The following is a 22144-nucleotide window of genomic DNA, read 5'->3' on the forward strand; positions in this document are numbered from 1 at the left end:
TCCAGATTTGATCCTTTTAAGCCAAAACACGAATAAAAGCCGCACAAATTTAAAAAGAAAACTCGAAACGAAAGCTGAAGGATGGATGAGGAAACTCACAACCTCCCTTCTCATGAATTTAAATGGATCATATTTTAGTTGATTCTGCAGCCAGTTTTTTTCTTCTGGGTCTGAATAATCTTTGTACAAAGGAGTTTAGGGCCAAAAAGAAAAAAAATAAAAAAAATTATGAGAATAAAGTCAAAACGAGAAAAGTTGTAAAATTATGAGAATAAAGTAATCAAGTTTATTCATATAGCAAAGTCGAAATAAAACTAAATTTATCTTTATTCTCATGTGAGTTTATTCTCATAATTTTATGGGTTATTATTATTTTCTTAGCGTGGCGCTAATACACCATCGCGTCTCACTGTATGTTCATTATTTTCGGCCATCTTGGTGCCTAAATGCGAACGAGTCTTGATCCAAAACCCAGCTGAACATTTGCAGCTTCCAGACTGAGATTATCCGTCAGGCAACAGAAACACAGATCCGTTTCATTTCCATGTGAACCAAAATGTTTCTGTATTTCAGGGTAACAAAAACAGCCATCAATCAGTCGTGAGACAACAATGTAAAGACAAGAACTGTACAATAAATACATCATCTCTGATCAGAGTTTTACACGTTGAGGTGACTTCCATGAAAAAATAAACACTGTTGACAGAAAGCACGTGGTCGCCACGAGTCCGTTTCAAGTCTTCACACGAGAACAGGAAGTGATGCGCAGCCGCAGCTTCGTTTAAAAAATAAAATAAAAAAACAGACAGACTGGATGAGACAGAAGAAAACAGAAGGCATCGTGCAGCTAAGGAATGCAGTGAGGGTCAAACTACCGACTTAACAGATGCTACTTCATGTTCCTGTGCGTTTTCCTGCCGGTGTCTGAGTTTCGGAGTTGAATTTAACCTAAAGGTCCGATTTAAAATGTGGTTATGCGGGGTAGCTCGGAGCAGTCAGTATCTTAACAGCGACAAATTCAATTTGAAAAATACTTTAATTATCCTGAGTGGAAACTAAATGCTGTTGTAACTCATTCAAATTGAAATTCTTCAAAGTAGATGGCGACGGCTATCTACAAAAGATTTCCTGTTCCTGTCTGTGCTACAGCAAATTTGAAGAAGCCTCTGACTGAAGACACGGTTTTCTGAAGAGGATGTTCAGACTTCTTCTGGAAACATGTAAACATATGAACCTAGATTAAAGAATCAGTTAAGAGTCGGTATGGCAGGACAATAAACGTCACAATCAAGCGTTTCGATCAGTCAACATCGATAATTATTGATCAGCTTTTTGTTTTAAATATCTGAAATATTGCAGAACTTACAGAGCGACGGTTCCTGTTTTATCCAGTTTTCACTCTGCTGCGTTTTTCTTGTTTTTAAGAAGCAAAACCTTAAACTGCTGCAGCGCCGGTTACGCAACGTGTTGTTGCTAGGTAACCAAAGAGTGAGTGAGTTGCTAGGTAACCAAAGAGTGAGTGAGTTGCTAGGTAACCAAAGAGTGAGTGAGTTGCTAGGTAACCAAAGAGTGAGTGCGTTAGTTGATCCTAGTTTAACTACCACTGTCAGGTTGAGCAGCTAAAGTCCTTCCTCTCCCTACATCTCCCAGAATGCTTTGCAGTTCTGGATCAGAATTACTGAATATTCTATCTATTGACATTGATCAGATATTGAAAGTTTGTTTTTTACTCCTGATGTCTGTATTATTCTTCACCTTTTATAGTAACGGCTGTTCCATAGTAAAACATGTTTTGCACATTTCTACCAGGAATAAATAGAAGCAAATTATTCGTTTTCAAATATAATACTCTCCAAATCTGGGATAAGCAGTTAAATAAAGCTAGTATGTTTGAAAGTTTCACTTTAATCAATCAAACCGATTTGCTCAGGAATAAATTAAATACTTTAGTAAACCAAACATTTTACAACTAGATATTACTTCTCTGAATAATCTCGGTGTTTAACTTCCACTCCTTGGGAAAGCTGGCGGGAGTTTTTGCAGCCATGTGTCGGAGTCAGGCGTTCTCCGTCGGACAGAACACGCCATGACCTCATCGGCCTACAAATCCGTCCTTCGAATCGTTCAGACCCTGAATTCGGCCACCGCTCTGACTGATACTGATTTATTGACCAGCCCTGGGAATAAATGTCGGCATTTATCGTATCGATTAGCGTTAATCGTGACAAATTTTGAGATAAGAATTTTGATTTAACAGTAAATTTTAATTTAAAACATTATTTTTACTATTATCTTCAATTTTTTTACAAGAGCATCAATACATCTGTACATTAAAAATATTATTGGTTTTTTAAATTTTAATATTTAAATTTAGATGTTTATTATTTTCTCCTGGTGAAAAAAAGAGTTTAGATATAAAAACAAAACAAGTGAAAAAGAACAAACGGCTTCTGGCAAATGCAGCTCACACATTTACGCTACGTTAGCATAAAGTTAATGTGGCATAAATGCCAAGATGCCAGATGAAATAAATCGTGTTTGAGGCATTTTAGACGGTAATGACTTTATGAATATATTGCTTCCAACTGCAGGTCAGATACTGACTACTCAGAACTGCACCACACAACCCCGCTGAAAAAACAATTTAAAAATGAAGTCAATTTGTACAGAAACTAACTGGATTCACTGTTTATGATCCAAACTGCATTAGGACCAAAAAAGAAGGAAAAAAAGAGTACATTTACACCAAAAAAACTTTTTTAAAAGTCAAAAAATTGCTAAAAAGATCTCAAATTTTGAGATTAATTTTTTAACTTTTCAACCTCAGAAAAACAAAACAAAACAGAAAAAACGAAAAAAAACACGTTTTCGTTCCAGAAATTTCTGAAATTAATCTCAAAAGTTTTTTACCAAATTTTGGCTTTTCAAAACAGTTTTTGGGCTGAAATTTACTTTTTTTTTCCTTTAAAAAAATAAATCTACAATAGCCCCAATGACGCTGTCGTAGAAAAAACAAGTCACATGCTCCTTCCACCTCCTACCATCATTATTAACGATCTGCTATTTGGTGAAACAGGACAAAATGTGCAAGTGAAGCCCACGGGAGGAAACGCGTTTTAACTTTAGAGGCACTGATACGCAAACGTTTGTGCTTTGAGGGACGAGTGATTGGCCTTTTCAGAGTCGATGTAGTGAGTTAAAAACTGCAGAATGTTTTGTTTCTGTCGGGTCTCCATTAAAAAAAAAGATAAAACAACAAAAACGCCACCAGGTGGGGAGATGTAACAGCAAAAACAGCTAGAAATAAGGCATTTTACTTTGACGAATACAATGAAACTGAGGAAAATATTTGGTGAAAGTTTGGCAAAAAAATAAAAATATAATAAATTATATGGAGCCACAAACTTGTGATAAGGCAACAATAATGGACTTTTTTTTTTTTGTGACCTGTCAGGACAAAACACTGTAAAAAGTGTGCGCATGCATGCACACATCCAAACTTTCTCCCAGTTGCTCGAGCTCCGCAACGGAAAAAAAAAAAAATACAACAGGTTCACAGGACGCTGTGCAAAAAAACAAAAAAAAGACGTTTTCATGGATGAAAACCGGAGATACGGAAAGCCGTCGACGGAAACATTTCCACCTGTCGTGAAAATCGGAGTAGAACCAGCGACTTGCATCCTGTTAACGTACAGTACAGTCGGTTTGCTTCCTGGCGGAAACAGGAAAGAGATACATGGAGCACTTAAAAAAAAAGACAGCAATGTACAGCAAGATTTACAGATGAAATATTATATATTTGAACTGCAATCTGAGGAAACAACGAGGCGTTCAGTCTTTCTCTTCAGGACAAAACCTCAAACTGGAGCTTCAGATCAAAATTCGAGTCTTTTTGCACTTTTCCCAATGATTTCAAGAGGAAAACTCACCCTCTTCTACCCACTGTTTGCATCTACAACTGCCAGCTGCTGCCCCTGGTGGCCGGACTGAGCTCTTGATTGGACTGGACCACTTTTTTAAAGGGGAGGAATCTCCCAAAGTGACTCTGTGGCTTGAGCCGAAACAAATCCCATGATTGTTCTTTGCTTTTGAATTAGAGCAGGAGTTAATTTTTCATGTTAGCAGTGAAAAAAAAAATCAAAATAAAGTTTAAGTTTAAGGTGCAGCCTTTTAGTATGGAAGATTAGTGCCATAAAAAAAATAATATTTTTTTCTCAGAATTTTGACTTTAATCTCAGACAAAGTATAAAAAAAAAAAAAAAAAATTCCAAGTGGCACTAATTCTCTTCCGTATTTTAGTGTTTTGTCACAATATATGTAATACCTAAAAAAACATTGGTAAAATTGGGATAATTAGCTTTGGCTGCATTTTAAAGGATTATTTTAATTAAGGAAGTTTAGAAGACATTTTTCGGTTGATGGTTTAGCGTCGGTCAAATCTGCGTGGGATTTTTTTTCAGATTAATTCGGATGGCAGTTTTCTTTTAAATATTGCACATGTTTTACACTGCAAAAACAAACAAAATCAATCATTTTTTGTCTATTTTCTAGTGCAAATATGTTTGTACACTTGATTATGACAAACTAACTTATATGTAACTTTTCAGCAAGATATAAAAACCCAGTAGTGTCCGAAAGTTTTGCCAAAAATGGCACATTTAAATTACTAGCGGTACACAAATTAATTCAATTAAAAATGCAAAAATTGTTCTTTTTTTTTTTATTTATAGGAAAATTTCTATGAAATCTTTAAATCATTTAAAAGAAAAAAAATTGGGGTCGTCAATTCTTTATTTTTTTGATCAAAGAAAATAATTTTGTTCGGCCCGCTTGACAAGAGGGCCGAACAAAATCATTCATGGACCACAAACGGCCCCCGGCCCACAGTTTGAGCAACCTGTTTTAAGTAAATAATTCCTAAATATTGGTGAAAAAATACTTGTTACAGGTGAAACAAGACACTTTAACTTATAATATGATCAGATTATTTCAGTACTTTTACATCAATATTAAGGAATTATTGACCTAAAAAATGCAAAAAAGTTACTTTTAAGTTAGTTTTGTCTTAATTCAAATGTATGAATATATTTTCAGTAGAAACCAGATGAAAAAAATTGTTTTGGTGTGATGTTTTACAGTGCAGAGGAACCATTTTGGATCGCTCCCTTCCTTCGGTTCTCCCTCCTGTTTTCAGTCTGGATGCGGGATGACGGGCAGGAATACGGAGATTATTTAACTCGTGTTTTCTTTTCTTTTTTTACAGTGGACTGGGTGGGTGGGGGTTCCTGGTATATAACAAGTTGAATAAATCATCATCATCATCATAATAAAAGTCTTTACATGGACGTTGACTTACAGACTCGGCACAACTTTACATGGCTGCTCAGCGAAGAAGAGAGCAACGTACTGCACTGCAAAAACACAAAACCTGACCAAATATTTCAGTCTAGTTTACTGTGGAAATATTTTATTACACTTAAAATAAAACAAAGCTAACTTACGAGCAACTTTTCAGCATAATGTCTGAACTTGTCTTCAGTAAATTATTCATAAATATTGATAAAATATTGAAGTTGAACTGGAACTGTTTTATTGTATTAATAACTTGAAACTTGGTGTTCAAAGTGCGGCTCAGGGGCCATTTTCGGCTCCTGGACTGACTTTTTGTGGCCCCAGACTGCATTTCAATGATAATAGAAATCTACAATTGAAATCTTGTTAAAATACAAATTATTTCCTTTTTTTGCGCAGATTAAAACTATCCAGCTCCAAACCTGAACTGACAAAATTATTAGTTATTAAAATAAAACTCCTGATAAGTATTTATTTTAATAAGAAAAATCTGCAAAACCATAATCAGGTTTTGGCTCTACAATTATTTAAAATAAAAAAGGAAATCTGACTACTTCCTTTGTTTAAAGTATTATGTTTAGAGCTGAACCGATCCGATATTAATATCTGTATCGGCCCCGATATTGAACTCTTGGTCGGGTATCGGTAACAATCGGATCTAATCAGTCTAATTCTGCTTTATTATTTATTTATTTTACATAATATTTAAAATTCCTAACGTTCTGATTCATTTGAAGGTTTTTGAAGTTCATTTTTAATGGTTTCAGTTTCTTACTATTTAAATCGCAACTAAAAACACACCTGTTTAGAATTGTATTTGAAATGTAATATGTAACAATGTATTGTGTATTATATGTTGCATGACTTTGTGTTCTTGTGTTTATGATGTAAAGCACTTTGAAATGCCTTGCTGTTGAAATGTGCTATACAAATAAAATTTAATTTATTTTACATTATTCTGTTTTACTCCAAACGTGTGAAGATATTTATTTATATATTTCAAATTAATTTGTAATTCAATACATTTATGTCTGTTTTAAAAAAAGACAGCTGATTTCTGCCTCTGATGGACTGAACCTCAGATATCGGTCTTGGTAAAACTGCATCGGTGCGTCGCTAATTACACTGTAAAAGCTTGTTTTGGTCCTCAAGTCCAAAAAGTTTGGAAACCCCTGACGTAACACAAGCTCTTATTTATTCCTGAAAAGTTTTTCCTCAGTTAGTTTGGTTTCATTTTAAGTGTGATTGGTTACTTTCGGTAGAACTGGACAGAAACATTTGGCGATATTTTGTTGATATTTTGTGTTTTTGCAGCGACACGCAGGGAGACGATGTCCTACGCCGCTTCGCCGTCCCGTCTGTCCGCCTCGTCCCCCGTCTCCTCCGACCCGTCCTCCTTCTCCTCCGGCGCCACGGCTTTTTCTCCGGGCTGATGGAGTCCGGTTCCGCCCGGCCGGCCCGGCTCTCCTCACTCGGCGGCGAGGCGGACGAGGACGCGGTGACGGTAACTGTACTTTCTCTCTCATCCGGTCTCCCGATTTCCCCCTCTCTCTCTCCTCCTCCTCCTCCCTCGCCCGTTTCCTTCTTTCTTTTGGGGCTTCCCGGCGCGCCGTCGGCGCCGGCCGGCGTCACGGCAGGCAGCGCCATGATGCCGCCGTGGGGGAGGAACATGTGCGGGTACAGCAGGCCGTGCGACACGCCGGGGATCAGGAAGGGGTTGAAGGTGTGATGCACTCTGCTGGTGGAGGTGATGACGGCCGCTGCCGCCTCCCGCTTGGCGCCCTCTGCTGGCTTCTCCTTGTCTGCGCCGCTCTCTCGCTCGGCGGCGGCGGTCGTCGATGACGGGCTGGCTGCCTCCGACGCTGCGGTCGTCGTGGTGACGGTGGATGCAGAAGCGGTGGAGTGCGGCGGCGCGTGCGCCATCATAGTGCCGACGCTGAACAGGGCGTGCTGGGGATGGCGGCGGCGCCGTGCGGGATGCCGTGCATCATGGGCAGCATGCTCAGCCCGTTCTTGGCGTCGTCCGCCGCCGACCCGCCGCTCCCCGCGGTGAATCCGTGGGGGAATCCGGCGGCCATGATGGGGATCCCGGGGATGGCACCGCGGAGGTTCTGCAGGGTCACGATGGAGTCCATGCTGCCGATCAGGCCGCCGTTCATGTAGAGCGGCGGGCCGAGGCCTGGGGAGCCGGGAGTCCGACACGGACAGGAGCGGCTTCGGCATCTCGCTGCGCGGCCGTCGACCGCGGCGACGCGAACCGGGTCCCGGTTGACCGGTTCCGTCAGGATCCGAGAGAACTTCCCCTCAGGAAGGAAACCCTGGAGCAAGAGCCGACATTCAGGAACATTCAAGAAACTTTTTAAACTTCTGGGACAAAAACAATACAAATAAACAAATTATGTTTCATATGATTTTATTTATTACTGCTAATATTTTCTGTGACAGCATCTAGATTAAAATTCACACTTTATTTGTTCAGCATATGAAAAATGAGACGATCAACAAGTCAGTAATGAATATTCATCATCCTGAATCAATCAAAACGTTTTGAGGTAAAATGAGCTTCAGGTTCAAACTGAAAACTCAAAATCAACAAAGAAAGTTACAAAAAAAATCCAAAAAATAAAAAGAAGCTGAGACTCACAGAGTGTTTGACCACGTCCGCCCAGTCTGGAGCGACGAAGTACTCCGAGTTAGCATCAAGCCACCTGGAAAGCTCCTTGATAGCCGGAGCCATAGCGCCACCAAGCTGCAGAGAGAAGCAATGCAGACAATGCAAAACTGATGACTCCTGTATGAAAGTTAGTTGAAACTAACAAAAAACTAAATTCTGGACGCTAAAAATGTGTCTGAAAGCTGATGCCAGTTTTTTTGTGGTCAGCTTCTATCTGGATGGTTCTGACCCACTTCTGTTTTAGGGTCAAACTACAGCCTGACTTAACCGTAAACAGTATTTATTCCAGTGTGTGTGTGTGTGCGTGCGCGTGTGTGGATGCGTGCGTGTGTGTGTGTGTGTGTGTGTGTGTGTGTGTGTGTGTGTGCGTGAATGCGTGCGTGCGTATGTGTGTGTGTGTGTGTGTGTGTGTGTGTGTGTGTGTGTGTGTGTGTGTGTGAATGCGTGCGTGCGTGTGTGCCTGTGTGTGTGTGTGTGTGTGCGTATGTCTGTGTGTGTGTGTGTGTCTGTGTGTGTGTCTGTGTGTGTGTGTGTGTGGTGCGTGTGTGTGCGTGGGCGTGTGTGCGCGTCCTCCTGTCTCCTTTGCTACAGGGACTCTCTCCTCCCGTCAGGGTGTTGATGTCCAGCTTGGTGGGATCTTTGCAGCGGTGCCTCCTCTGTTTGGGGCTCCACGAAGCCGTGCAGGAGACTCGCTCCCGACTGAGCAGAACAAACAAGACGAAGCAAAGTCATTAAAAACATCAACGTCTCCATGGATGTTTTAAGGACAACGTCATGTCAGCGTTAGCATCTGACCCAGCAGCAGGCTTGTGGTCTGCAGCTCCCTCTGGTGGCGTTCTTCTGAATAACTGCTTTAGTTTGTTGGTTTTCTACGGCCCTTGCTCTGGTTTTCTGCATTTCCATTAACCAAATAATTTCACAAATTGAAATTATGAAAATAAATTCCCTTAATTTGGAAAAATCTGGTTTTTCAGGTGTATCAAAACAGATGTACTTTGCAAAACTGCAAAGGAAACAATTTATTTGCATCTCAGGAATCACTTGATCAACAGCCTAATGTTTCTACTGGCAGAAACGACAAAGAAGACGACAGGAACTGGATGATGGTTTATTTTAGTTTTTTCAAAGAGAGAATAATACTTCTCACTGCAAATCAGTGGATTTAAATTGTTTTTAAAATTACTGAATAATTGTTGAGCAGCAACTGGGCATTTGCTTAAGTCCATCTCTACCGCATTTCCATTAGTTAGAAAACTGATCAAACTGTAATTCCAAAATGGGAGACGTGACCAACAGCCGGATGTTATCATTGGCTAAAACGCTGTTTCCTCAAAGAACCCACTGACCTACCCTCTCCTGCTGCCGTACTCCAAACCATCAGTCTCACGTTGGCTAACACCTGCTGCTCTCCTAACAGCAACTCTCACCTGAACCAACAGAGATACGTACGTGAGCGAAGGCCGGCAGATCCATGCTGTAGCCCGGATTCTGTCTCAGCCACTCGATCAGGCCTTTGCTGGCCGCTTCCCTGTCGATGGCCACAATCTGGCTGAGGAGGCGTCTGGGTGGGGGTCGGGGTGGAGGAGGAGGAGGGTGTGGGAGGACCAGCAGGCCGCTCGGACGGAGACGGGGACGGCGAGGAGGTGGAGGACGACACGGAGGAGTGACTGATGGCCTCAACCCGAGCCTGTAGGTGGACACACAGACGCAGATGTTCAAAGTGACCCGTTATTCTTCCTTAAACCCTAAATCTATTCAGTCTGGTCAGTTCTGCCCATTATGAATTGTTTTAGAGTCTCCGTCACTTTAAATAAGCTGCTTCTGGCCACGCCCCCAACTTAAATGTTTACACTCACATGAAAATGGCTGCAAACAGATGTCAAGTTATTCAACTGCACATCTTAAAAAAAAAGAAACAAAGTGGTTGGAGGAAAACAAGATGGAGACAACATGAATTGTGGTTTGTGTCTTTGGAAAGAAAAGCAGAAATGGAGCCTCCTGCACACCCAACAAGACAGGTCCACGTATATTCAGACAGTTTGTTTTCATCTGAAACAAAAACAAAGAAACAAAAGTTTTTTGTTTACTAAACCAAAGTGAAAAATTGGATAAAACCTGAAACGAAAAACACTTGTTGTCTTTTCCAGCAGCCATTATACAACTTGTTGTCTTTTCCAGCAGCCATTATACAACCAACCAAAATGCTGGCGTTCTGCCAGGGTTGCTAAGTAACAGGAAGGCTTGGCCGGGGTTGCTAGGTAACGGCTGATTTGCGAGTTTACGTCCCAGATGTTTTTTAATGGCTCATTTTCCAGACACCAAAAAACATTCATTTATTGCCAAAAAAAAGCTGCGTTTCTTTTTAACAAAACACTTGGGTTATTTTAGAAGCAGTAGAAACCCAAGAGGAAAAACAAAAATGTACAAAATAAAACTTTTGATTCTCCTTTGAACTCAGATGCTTTTGGGTCGTCCTCAGTTTTTCTACCTGCTCGGACTCTACGCCACGCCCCTCTACCCACCTGTGCCTCCGGCAGGTGAAGCCCTCGGCTCTTGGCGAACTCGGAGTATAGAGCCTCTACATTTCCGCCTCCCTCTCCTCCTCCTCAGGGAGTCGTCTCCCCTCAGGCTCCCGTTGACGATCTGCCCTGTGACCGGGTGGATGAGCCCCGCCTGCAGAATGCCCGACATGTCGATCCCCACCGAGCCGGGCAGCGGCGCCGTGATGGGCGGCAGCGGCGGCAGCTTGTGGCTGCCTCCAGCGCCGGCGGTAGGGCGGCCGATTCCGGCCGCTTCGTTCGTCCCCGCGCCGCTCGTGGTGCTGATTTCTCCAGAAGATTTGTCAGATCTATCGCCGCTTCCTGCCAGCCGTTCAGCAAGGCGCCGGCGCGGTGGGACGGAGTGGCCACCTTCTCTTCGCTGGAGCTGCTGGCAGCAGCAGCGGCGTTCGTGTGGCTCGGCGACGCAGACTTCCCGGCTAAGATCTTAGCGGCCGCGGCGGCGGCTTCGTAGTCGAAGGACCGGCGACCTCCGGCCCGTTTGAGCTCAGGGAGGAAGGGAGGAGCCACGAGCCTCTCCTGCAAGAGAGGCAAGGAGGTGAGGCGCCAAGCTGCGCGCCCACATGCGGCGCCCCGCGGCACGTACTGTCGGGTGGGCAGGGTGGGTGAGACAAGGATGGGAGAGAGATGATGGCTTTGGTTAAACACACATATGGACTGAGACACAACGCACGGGCTGCTGTGGATTCAGACCTGGGCCAGATTCAAAACTGAAACGTTTTGGAAGCTGCATTAATAATATTCACACTGCTTGTTACTGATTACATCCGGCGCTTAACGCTGGAGGGCAAAAAGACGACGATTCTGTTCCTTTTTATTCATGGCTGCGCTGCTGAACTGGAACTGTTACCAAAACGAAACCTGGGCATGTAGGGATTGATTTAGTGCAGCAAGGGGAAAAACAAACTCTAAATGACTCAAATCCTTCGTTATCTCGCTCTCTGTGTCGACTACACTACACCCAGAACCGTTGCCGTAGCAACTGACTGACAACAGCTCCACTAATGTTTCAGGATTCAACACCAAAAAACCCGGAAACAGAAGGTTCAGAAAATAACAGTTTTGTGTTTTTAGGCTTGATGCTTATTTTGAGATTATTAACAAGTGATCGCTGTGGTAGATTAGCTATGCCTGCTATTAGCTACGGCTGCTATTAGCTTCGGCTGCTATTAGCTAAGCTAACAGAGCGGTGGTTGATCAACTAAACATGTTCTACTGATACTCTGTCAGACTTGGTGTGAGGGTCAGATTTATTTTCAATTTTTGTAACTAAACCAAAACACACAGGATAACGCATCACATGTACATGCTAAGGTCCTCATAGTCAAGCTAGCATAACTGAACTACTTGCCTCTCCCTCACTAATTTTTTATATGAAAACTTGTCTGGCCTTGTTATCTAGTTGACGGTGTTGACAATTGGTAGCAACGCACTGCGTCCGTTTTTCTTTCATATATCACACGTAGATTTAAGATTCAGCATGTTTTATTAACAGTCATCATAGACGAGCAGCTTTTTGCCCCCCAGCAGGAAGCTGGCAGCAGGATCACACTGCAAAGTGCAACGGGATCATCCACCCAAGGCTGATATCCACATATAAAAGCTTTACATGGTACAGAATAAGCAACATGTTGACAGGAGGAGCCCAGTGCTGCAGGACCAGCTGAAGCTAATTCAACGTTGACTCAACTCTTTTGATCATAAAAGGGAATTTAATGTTTTTAATACACTGTAGAATATCTACATATTTATTAACTGATTTGTGTTCATTTTGTCAAGTTTCAACAACAAACTTCAGGTTTTTCTGGACCAAGAATACTTGGTAAGATTTTCTGTTTTTTCACTAATTTCTAGTGAAAAAACAAAATCTTTCTATTTTTGATGAATTTCTATTCCACATATCTTAGTACTCCTGAAATGAGACTAAATTAACTTAAAAGTAACTTTTCTGGAAGCTGTAGGAGCTTGTTTTAAGTGAATATGGTTTTGTGTTTTTGCAGTGTAACATCCTCTGGGTTTGAGTTTCTGATCATTCTGTTGCAGATATTCTTTTTGAGCACTTCTGGGGACAAAAACCGGACAGAACCATGGCATGGAAGACAGAAACATGTGGACGGGTGATAGATATGTAAAAAGGAGAATATTGAATTAATCCGCTGGTTTTTGCAGAACGCCTCACCTTGGGAAGTCGTGTGAGGGGCGGCGGGACGGGGAACCCCAGACCGCCCAGCTGGACCCGCGGCTGGCCCGGCCCGGCGCCGGGGGCAGCGCCGGGCAGGAACCCGGCTCGGGTGGTGGTGGTGTTGCGCTAAACTGTTAGCCAGGCATGAGTTAGCCGCCACGGAGCCAGGGGAGTCGTATTGCTCGCTCGATGACGGCCATTTTCCCTTCAGGATGGCGTGGCAGATGCTGTCCAGCCGGTTGATAATAACTCTGTCCTGCAGGGGGCGATCACAAGCAGAGGGTAGCTATAAATTCCCTAGGATTACCGTGTTTGTTTTGTTCTTGGTCTTTTTACATCTGGCAGGTCTTCTTAGCTGCTGAATTTCCACCAAAATTTCTAAAATTAATCTCAAATTTCCAATTTTTTTTCTCTATTTTATTTTTTCAAACTAAATTTTCAAAGTTTCTTCTACAGAATTTCTGAAATTAATCTCAAAGTTTATTCTTGCACATTTTCAACTTTTTCAAACTCATTTTTTTCATAGAAATTTTAGGAGAATAATCTCAAAATTTCTGTTTTATTTTAGAAAATGTCTGATTAAACTTTCAAACTCACATATTTCCAGGTTTTTTCTAGAAAATTTCAGAAAATTTCAAAAAAATTCTGAGATTTTCAGCAGAAATGTCGTCCATTTTTTCTTTCTGCGGTGGCCCTAAATGTAAAATAACAGGCACAAATAAATAACATCTGAAATCTTAAGTCTTGAAAGATCTTTCCTCTATACATGCAAATTTGTCAGCGCAAAAACTGTTAGAGTTTATTTCCTAGCTCAATGAAAGTCCATATGAGAAAGGATAAGGAACCTAATCGATTAGTGGAATCAATTTTGGAATCAGTATCACATCCCGACGTCTTGATAGAAGAGAAAACAGGGTTTTAAAGAAAACGGCGGCCCAGCTTGCATCCGATCGGGCTGCGGAAGGGCTGAGCGAACCTTTGGCCACTCAGAGAAGGAGAAGAGCGCTTTCTCCTGCAGCAGCTGAGCGATGGTCGGCTCCCGGCTCTCATGCAGGCCGTCGGGAATCTCACACATGGAAGCCGGAGCTGCAAACCTCGGACTGCCGGGATATCCTTCCACCGCGGGAACTGCAGAGGACAGCAGAGAAACCATTCACGGCGAGCAACGGGAGCCGATGGTCAAGCGGTGAAACACTTTTATTGAATTCACTTATTGATATTTATTCTATTTATTCAGTCATTAAATAATTTATTTGTAGTTAAAAAAACTGCAAAAATTTAAACAATTTGACTGAAAAGCTAAAGGTACAAGGTTTAAATTTATGTCTGTCCTACATATCAGACTAAACGAAGTTAACGATAAATCATTACAGTATTTTAAAATTCTGACATTTTCTCAGAATTTCAGCTTTAATCTCAGGTTTCTGATTTTAATTTTCTGAAATCAAAAGTCATAATTCCGAGAATAAAAATCTGATTTCTTTTTCCCTAATCTTGTTCTGTAGATATTCAAATTCAATTCACATTTACTTTATTTTGACTGTTTAATCAAAATATATATTTTTTTTCAGAAAAAGGGTAATTTACTTTTTTCTAAAAAATTATAACTTTTTGTCTCAAAATTATTTAATTTCCTTAAATTCTCTTTTCTCAGAATTCTAACTTATCTTCTCAGGTTACAGTCAAATTTTTGGCCCTAATCTTCCTCCGTAGATATTCCAATTCAACCCAGTGATGCTTTATGAATCAGAAGGAAAGGTGAAATCGGAGGGTTGCATTCGTACCGGGGAGCTCGGCCTTCCTCCTTCACCTGGCCTTTCAGCGGACTCTCCGCCGCCGCCGCTTCGCCCTGCTCCAGCTTCGGCGTCAGGACCGTGCTGTCCGCCTCTAGCGTCTCCCGCTTCATCTCCACCTTGACCTCAGGCAAGGCTGTGAACTCCAGAACCTCCGGCTTCACCTCGGCTTTGATCCCAGCGCTGTTCGGGAATCCCGCGAACTCCAGAGCATCAGGTTTGCTTTCGGGCTTGATAGCGGACGTCTCTGGGAATCCGGCCAACCTCAGAGTTTCCGGTTTGATTTCCGCCTTGAACCTCGCGCCGTCTGGATAGACGGCGAACCGCAGGTCGGCCGGCTTCACTTCCGGTTTGATTTTGCCGGCGTCCGAGAAAGCAACAAACTGCAGGACTTCGGGTTTGACGTCGAAGCTCTCGGACTTCATGGAGAAGCTGAGGTCTTCGGGTTTGACGTTGAGCAAAGGTGCTCGCAAAGGAAACTCCAGCTGCTCGGCTTTGGTGTCCTCGGACTTCACGGGGAAGGAGAGGAAACGGGAATGCTTGATGTCGAGCTGTCCGGGCACGTCCTCTGCTGCCTCGGTTTTCGAAACCACGAACCGCAGGGACTTCTTCTCCTCATCGATGGAGAATTTAAGATCCGATGACTTCGCGTCTACGTCGTTTAAAGTCAAATTAGCCTTGATTTCATTTTGATCCAGGAGAGATTCCCGATCCAGAGAGAAAGACGAAGTTTCGCTCCGGTTCAGGTCGGGATCTATTGAGACCGTGCGCGCTCTAGGTTCTGCTAACTCTGACCCGTCCAGCGCCATCAGGCTGGGTTTATCCTCCATCGGTTCCTCCGAAGCGTGCCCAGAGAGACGCAGTCCAGCCGACCCTCGGAGATCTCGTTAACCTGATCCGCGCCAAAACCGCCGCCAGAACTTTGAGAGCTCTCCTTCATTTCCAAAAACTCTCCTGTTTCGTTCCGGATAAACGCCTCGGCGTCAAGAGAACTGTCCATCGAGCGTTCCTCTTCGGTCTGGTACAGGATCAGACCGTCCACGTCTTCTGGCGGCGCCTCCATGGAGGCCGGACACGCAAGCTGCCGTCCTGCTCCAGCTTCCCCAGGTACGGCTGCACCTCCCGGGACAAATCCTCGCCGTCGTCCTGGAGGTCCGGAGAAAGCCGCTGCAGGATCTCCTTCGTCTCTCCGGCTCCCGTTCTCCGTCCTCCTCCTGGGGCCCGTCCAGGACGCTGACGCCACGGTCCGCAGCTTTCAGCAGAAACAATAAAATGTGGTTTATTTATTTTGGATATTAAGAATGTCTTTCTGTTCCAGTGTTAAATGTTCATTAGAATTTAAAGTTTATTCATCTTGAGAATGTGTTCTTGCATTTTTATGCCATTACATCTATATTACTCAAAAATGGTCTCAAAACAACAATATCAAAGCTTCCAGCAAAATATTTGTTAATGTATCAGGTCCCAAAACTGTTTAACTAGTTCCTAAGACGGTCCCGACTGTCAATACTTTCATTAATTTCTGAAATGTGCAATGAAAAGGAGATTTCCTTGAAGTCTTAATAAAATCTGACCCACCTTCCTCTCTGCTTCCTCTTCATCTTTCTTCGAATTCAAACCCAGCGCCTCCTTCCTGGTCGTCTCCTTCCTCCGCTGGGTGGATCAGGCTCTCCGAGACGTTGGAGTGGCCGAGTCCGTCCTGCGGCTCGTGGGCGGAGATGTCGGGTAAAGAGAGGGGCGGAGGCGGGACGTAGGGGAGCGGCGGGCTGGCCGACAGGTCTGTTTGGTCCGGACTGGCCTCTTCGTTCACTCCGATGTCCTGAAGGGTTGAACACAGAGGAGTCTGGATTACTGCAGGTCTATTCTGATCATCTTCATCCTTTCTGAGCAATAATGGGCACCGAGTTTAGCACCCGAGTGTGCCGGGAAACCCACACTCTGTTAAGGACGGCAGCGACGAGTCCGCTACACATGGTGAGACACAGTGACGTCTGTGACAGGACAGCTGTCAGCCGCTACAGATGTTTCGTTATTTAGGCCGACGCTGACAGGCAAAGAGACGATTCTTTCAGCTGCCGCACCAGAACACTTCACTAAATGAAACCTGGAGATGTAGGGATTATCATTTCGTGAAGTGCTCCATAAAAAGGGAAAAAAGTGACTCAAAACCACTTTTCTCATTCTTTGTGCCATATGCAGACTGTTGCCGTAGCAACCGACAACAACGTCACCTCAGGATCCAACACCAGAAATCATTCGCACAAAGACCAGAACCTTCAGTCCGTTACCGTTTTCAGGCTTGATGTTGATTTTGCAACAATTAAAAAGTGATGAATGTGGTTCGTCAGCTATGACTGCTAGTGGCTAAGCTAACACCGCAGCGGTAGATTAGCTGATTTAAAACATCTGGTTCTCTTCAAGGCCCCACCTTAAAGAGCATGTAGCTCGACGACAGCGCTCCACTGAATCCCCCGTCGAAGGGTGAGACGGAGAGGATGAAGGTGGGAGGCCTAAACACTCCTCCAGAGTCCCTCCTTCCTCTCCTGCCCTGTCTCCCCCCTGAGCCTCCTCGTCCTCCTCCTCCAGGAAGCCCGTCTCCAGGGCGGCGGGGCCGAGGATGGGGTCAGACTCGTTGAACATGTGCTCAGCTGGACTGGTGTGATCCGCGCTGTCCCAGGGAGCCTGCAGGAAACCACACAGATCAGAAAATACCAAAAAAACAGATTTTAGAAATGCAGATGAAAAAGATGAAAATGTGCTTTGGAAAAGAACACACCTTAAGAACTAGCTAACATCTCAAAATTACATGTTTTCAAAGTAAATCCTCCTGTTTTTGCCATAATTATTTAATTCATAGTTTGAACTTATTGTCAGAAAATCCAAAAACTAAACCAGCTTCAGGTGGTGACTTTTTTCTGCTCATCTCAGTTTTATATCTAATGCTGTTCAATCTGAAACTGAACCACTCTGAGGGAAAAAATAATAACTCTACTTTGCTATATTTTAAATCTTTCAAAAACAACAGATGAACTGTAAGGTGGCCTGGATCGGCTCAGCAGGAGGATCGGGACGCTTCCTGTGGGCCCGTTTTCCTCTCTCTTCTTCTTATTTCTCTAAAGTACGGTTGGCGTAAAGTCCGAAAGTACACAAATAAACTTGATGTAACAAATTTGATTACATTTTAATTACGTCACCTGTTCTCTGACTGGTCCGAGACGCTGCGTACCTGTAGCTGATCCAGCTCCACCGACGGCGCCAGCAGCCCCGTTTCCTCCGATGACCCCTGCTCACCCACCAGGACGTCGCTCCTCAGGTTGGCGTCCAGGTCGGCTCCGCCCACTCGTTTGAGCATGCTCTGACCGCCGGTGGCGGAGTTGAAGGGGAATCCGTTGAGCGCGTCCTTGGAGACCTTCCCTCCGTGCAGCGCTCCAGCTCCAGCGTCTCATCCAACGGGGCGCAGTCCAGGAAGTCCACCCGCGACCCCGGCACCATGCCCAGGCTGGGCGAGCCGGAGTCCCCGGCGTCCAGCGGCGGAGGCTGAAGGTGGGGGTGAGAGGAGGAGGATGAGGAAGAGGAGGGCGAGGGTGTGGGCGGCGGCTGCTGGTGGTGCTGGTGTGGTTGGAGGCCTGGTGCGGATACTCCGGAGGCTGAGGGGAGTGATGGCCGAGCCCCGACTCGTACAGGCAGCAGTGAGGAATCTGCGACGAAGACGCCGCCATCCCAGGGTGGTGAGGGTGATGATGGGGATGAAGATGAGCGGGGTGCCGCCTGACGTAGTTCCTGTGAGCCTCCAGGAAGCTGAGCTGCGGATCGTTGAGGATGTAGAAGTCGGTGCGGCTCAGGCCGTGGCGGGCCGCGCCGACCAGCAGGTTCCCGGTCGTGCTTCCCGCTCTCCCACCAGACGGGAGGTAGAGGGACGGGCGGCACAGCTGGAGGCGGGCCGACAGGAGCGGGTGGCGCAGCACCTGCAGGTCGACACCAAGTTTTGAACCGCTTCAACGACGGAGGCCCAGAAAAGCAAACCGTTTCTGCAAGACCCGACCTGCTCTCGGATCTTCCTCAGCAGCTCGATGCGATACAGCGTCCTGGCGGCGCGCTCTTCGGTCAGCGGCTCCACGAGAACGCCAGAATCCGTCAACCCTGAGGAAACAAAGTGGAGATTATCAGATTAAACGTCCTGTTTTAGCAAAAGTTCTGCATTTATTCCTGATGGTAAGACGTACACAGAAAAATTAAGATTCACTGCATTTTAAAGTGTGACTAAGCTCCGCCCCCAGAGAAATTCAGAAAAGCTCTACCAAAGTTGGCAGAGCTTTGGTAGAGTTTCCCGGCGGCCATTTGAGCCTCTGTACCTTCTTCCTTCTTCGGCGGAAGCTTGCAGGCCGTCCTGCACATGTTGACGAACGAGTTGAAGTATCGCTCCAGGCTCTCGTCCGTCTTCCTCTCCAGCCGGGCCAGCGCTCTGAACTGGGACCAGTCGAACGCCTTCCTCTCCGGGTCGTAGACGACGCCGAAGGACGAAACGGTGCGGTAGAAGTCCGCCTGCTCCCGGCGGGTCCACCTGGAACAGAACCGCAGGGATGAATCCCTGATGCCGGGGAAAACCCCGATAAAACGACAATCTGCAGCGGCGTCACCTCCTCTGCCACTCCAGGAACAACGGATCCGTCTCGGTGGAAACCACCGAGCACCTCCTCAGCTCCTCGCCCAGCTGCCAGGCCAGCGGCCCGCCGCCGCGCCGCCGCCGGGTGAGCCGACCCCGCGCCCCCCATCGTCATGCCGACCAGGCCGTCGTGCAGCAGGAAGTCGTGCCGCAGCAGAGGCTCCCTGCGCAGCGTGAAGCGCTGGTAGGCCGTGATGAGGCGGCGGAACCGGGCCGTCAGGGCCGGGCCGGTGGGCCACAGCGGCCGCGCCTGGACCACGTGAAGAGACGCCACGCCCGACCCGGTGCCCGTCATCGTCGTGGTGACCAGGGGTCCGTCTTGGCTGCAGGGCTCAGCCGGCGTCTGGAATCTGTGGAGGAAAACGGTTTGAAGAAAAGTTCAGATTTTCCACTGAACTTTAGTGGAGCTTCAAAATGCAAACGTAGAAAATATGAGCAAGTTTTTCTGGTCCAGTTTCTGCAGTGAACAGTTTAGTTCACTCCAGATAAGACAAACTAAAGCACAAGTAACTTTTCAACAAAATAAAGGCATTTAGTTTTAGGTAACTTTATTTAAGTTAATAAATTGATGAAAACTTTAAATTCTAATAAGCATTTAACACTAGAATTGGAAAATATTTTAAATAAATAAACAAAACAACAAATAAATTAATTATCAAACAAAATTGTCCTTCAGAAAAGGAATAGTTGAGACCAAACACCAGATTGAAGACGTTTATCATCCAGACTTTGGTAGAAAATGGAAATCTTTTAATTTATGATGCAGTTAATTATTTATTGCTAATTGTGACAGGTCTTAGTGAAAGCATCCTGGTTGGCTGGCTAAGGGGAAGCGTTCTTCACTGGAACGTCTTTCTGCTGCTGCTGCTGCTGCTGGAGCTGCTGCTGCTGGAGCTGCTGCTGCTGCTGCTGCTGCTGCTGGAGCTGCTGCTGCTGAGCTGCTGCTGCTGGAGCTGCTGCTGCTGCTGCTGCTGCTGGAGCTGCTGCTGCTGCTGCTGGAGCTGCTGCTGCTGCTGCTGCTGCTGGAGCTGCTGCTGCTGCTGCTGCTGCTGCTGCTGCCCCGCCTCGGCCTGAGCCGTGCTGTCGGGCTTCTCTGACGCGTCGATGCTGGAACCTGTTTCCTCCCCTCAGAAAACAAAATAAAATGTTTTTCTGATGGCTTTTAGCTGCTTTTCTTCATCGATTACAGTCCAGGACTCATTTCACGGAAAAAGCAGTTTTTTGTCTGAGAGACGCCGTTTGGAGACATTTCAGATTCCAGTGCAGTTTCTGGTGTTTTCCTGTATTTTAACAGGTTGTGTGCGTTTTCTTAAAGCTGCAGCGCCCCAAGCTCTCTTAGCATCCATCAATAAGCAATAAAAAGTTGTAAATGAATTTTTCCGATGAGTTCCAACCTGCTGCTTTTACAGCATCCAGAAGGCAGATTTCTACCAGAGAGAGCAACAAAAGAGCAAAAACCCGGAGCTCTACCTGTCTGGGGTCGTCTTGATCCTCCTCTCCGTTCGCTTTGCTTTCCAGCTTCTCCTTCGCCTCCTCCGTTTTACAGCTGCTGCAGGAAAGAAAAGACATCGAAGGAGGGAAATCTATCGATCATCAGAGCAGCTGTTCAACTGATTAGAACAATCAGCAATATTACAAAATTTCCATCAGATGAACCAAAATATAAGATAAATGGAAATGTTGGTATTTCAAATAGCAAAATGACAACAATTTATTTAAATAACATAAATAATAAAGTCAGGCAAAAGAAACTTTTTTCCAAATAAGTTTCTTTTCTTATAAATCTTTTACCAAACAAGGAACTGAATGTTTTTTATTCAGTTATTCACAGTGGGAAAAGAATCCAGAAAATTTACTAAAGTAAGAAGAGTGACACTTCAAGTAAAACGTGCAACAGTTTCTTTTCATATCATCTACTCTAACAAGTTCCTACAACTCGCTGAAAAGTCACTTTTGAGTTAGTTTTGTCTTAGGAACTAGATCAAAATGACTCGATAGGATTTTCTGTGGTTTTTGCAATTTAAGGATAATAAAGAAGAGAAATTGATCTGTTTTGTGCAATAAAATTCATCTAGCAAAGCATAAAAAGTTCCACTTTTGATTTAAAAACGGAAAAATAGAAATAAAAGTTCATTTATATCCAGAGGGAATCATCTAGTAGCAGTTTTTTACCTCCTACTGCTGCAAGTCAACAAAACTTAATTTATTTTACCTTTCTCCAATGATTTATTCAACCTTTTTCCTGTCTAAATAGAAAGTCTGAAGTCTTTAAATGCAAATTAAATGTTTTTTTTGGGGGGGAGAATTAATCATAATTTTCACCTGTCCGTCAGTTCGGCAGCCGCCTCCGGTCCTCCCTGCTCTGCAGACAGAGCGGTGACGTCCGGCATCCCGACTCTTTCCAGGAAGCAGAGGTCTGGATCGGCCCGCATGGCGTTGTACCGCTCGTATCCTGTCAGCGGACAGGAGCAGAAACTGGTAAAACGCACAGCAGGAAGCAAAAATGCTGCTCAGGTTTCATTAAATTCACGCAAAGATTACCAGAAACTACAAAGTGAGAAAATTTTGCATTTTCAAGGGAAGTTTTCAAACATTTCCAGGAACAGGCAATACAGCCCCGTTACCTAGCAACCCCAGCCAGCCCCGTTACCTGGCAACCCCAACCCCGGTTAATTCCTACAACCAGAGTTCAGTCTGACACACTGTGAGAAAAACATTTTTAGTTTTTTATTAGAACGAAAATCTGGTTTCAACTCCAACGAATGTTTTCCAGTTTTAGGCTTTAAAAATGTCAGATTGCACTTTATTACAGGTGGACAGGTTTGGAAGCGGCCTCTGTGAATCGGGACGCAACACTGAGATTACTCAACTGTAATCTCAGCAATAATCTCAGCAGTAATCTCAGCAGTAATCTCAGCTGTA

At 44.5% G+C, this 22144-nt stretch overlaps 1 pseudogene; it reads right to left on the reverse strand.

Annotated features, from left to right (window-relative positions):
- Window positions 1-5341: 5341 nt before the first annotated feature.
- The window catches only part of LOC129356175 (chromodomain-helicase-DNA-binding protein 6-like), a 51860-nt pseudogene continuing 35057 nt past the window's right edge, over window positions 5342-22144 (reverse strand).

Source organism: Poeciliopsis prolifica, unplaced genomic scaffold (assembly GCF_027474105.1).
Source record: "Poeciliopsis prolifica strain line A6 unplaced genomic scaffold, Auburn_PproV2 SCAFFOLD159, whole genome shotgun sequence".
Taxonomy (NCBI): Eukaryota; Metazoa; Chordata; class Actinopteri; order Cyprinodontiformes; family Poeciliidae; genus Poeciliopsis; species Poeciliopsis prolifica.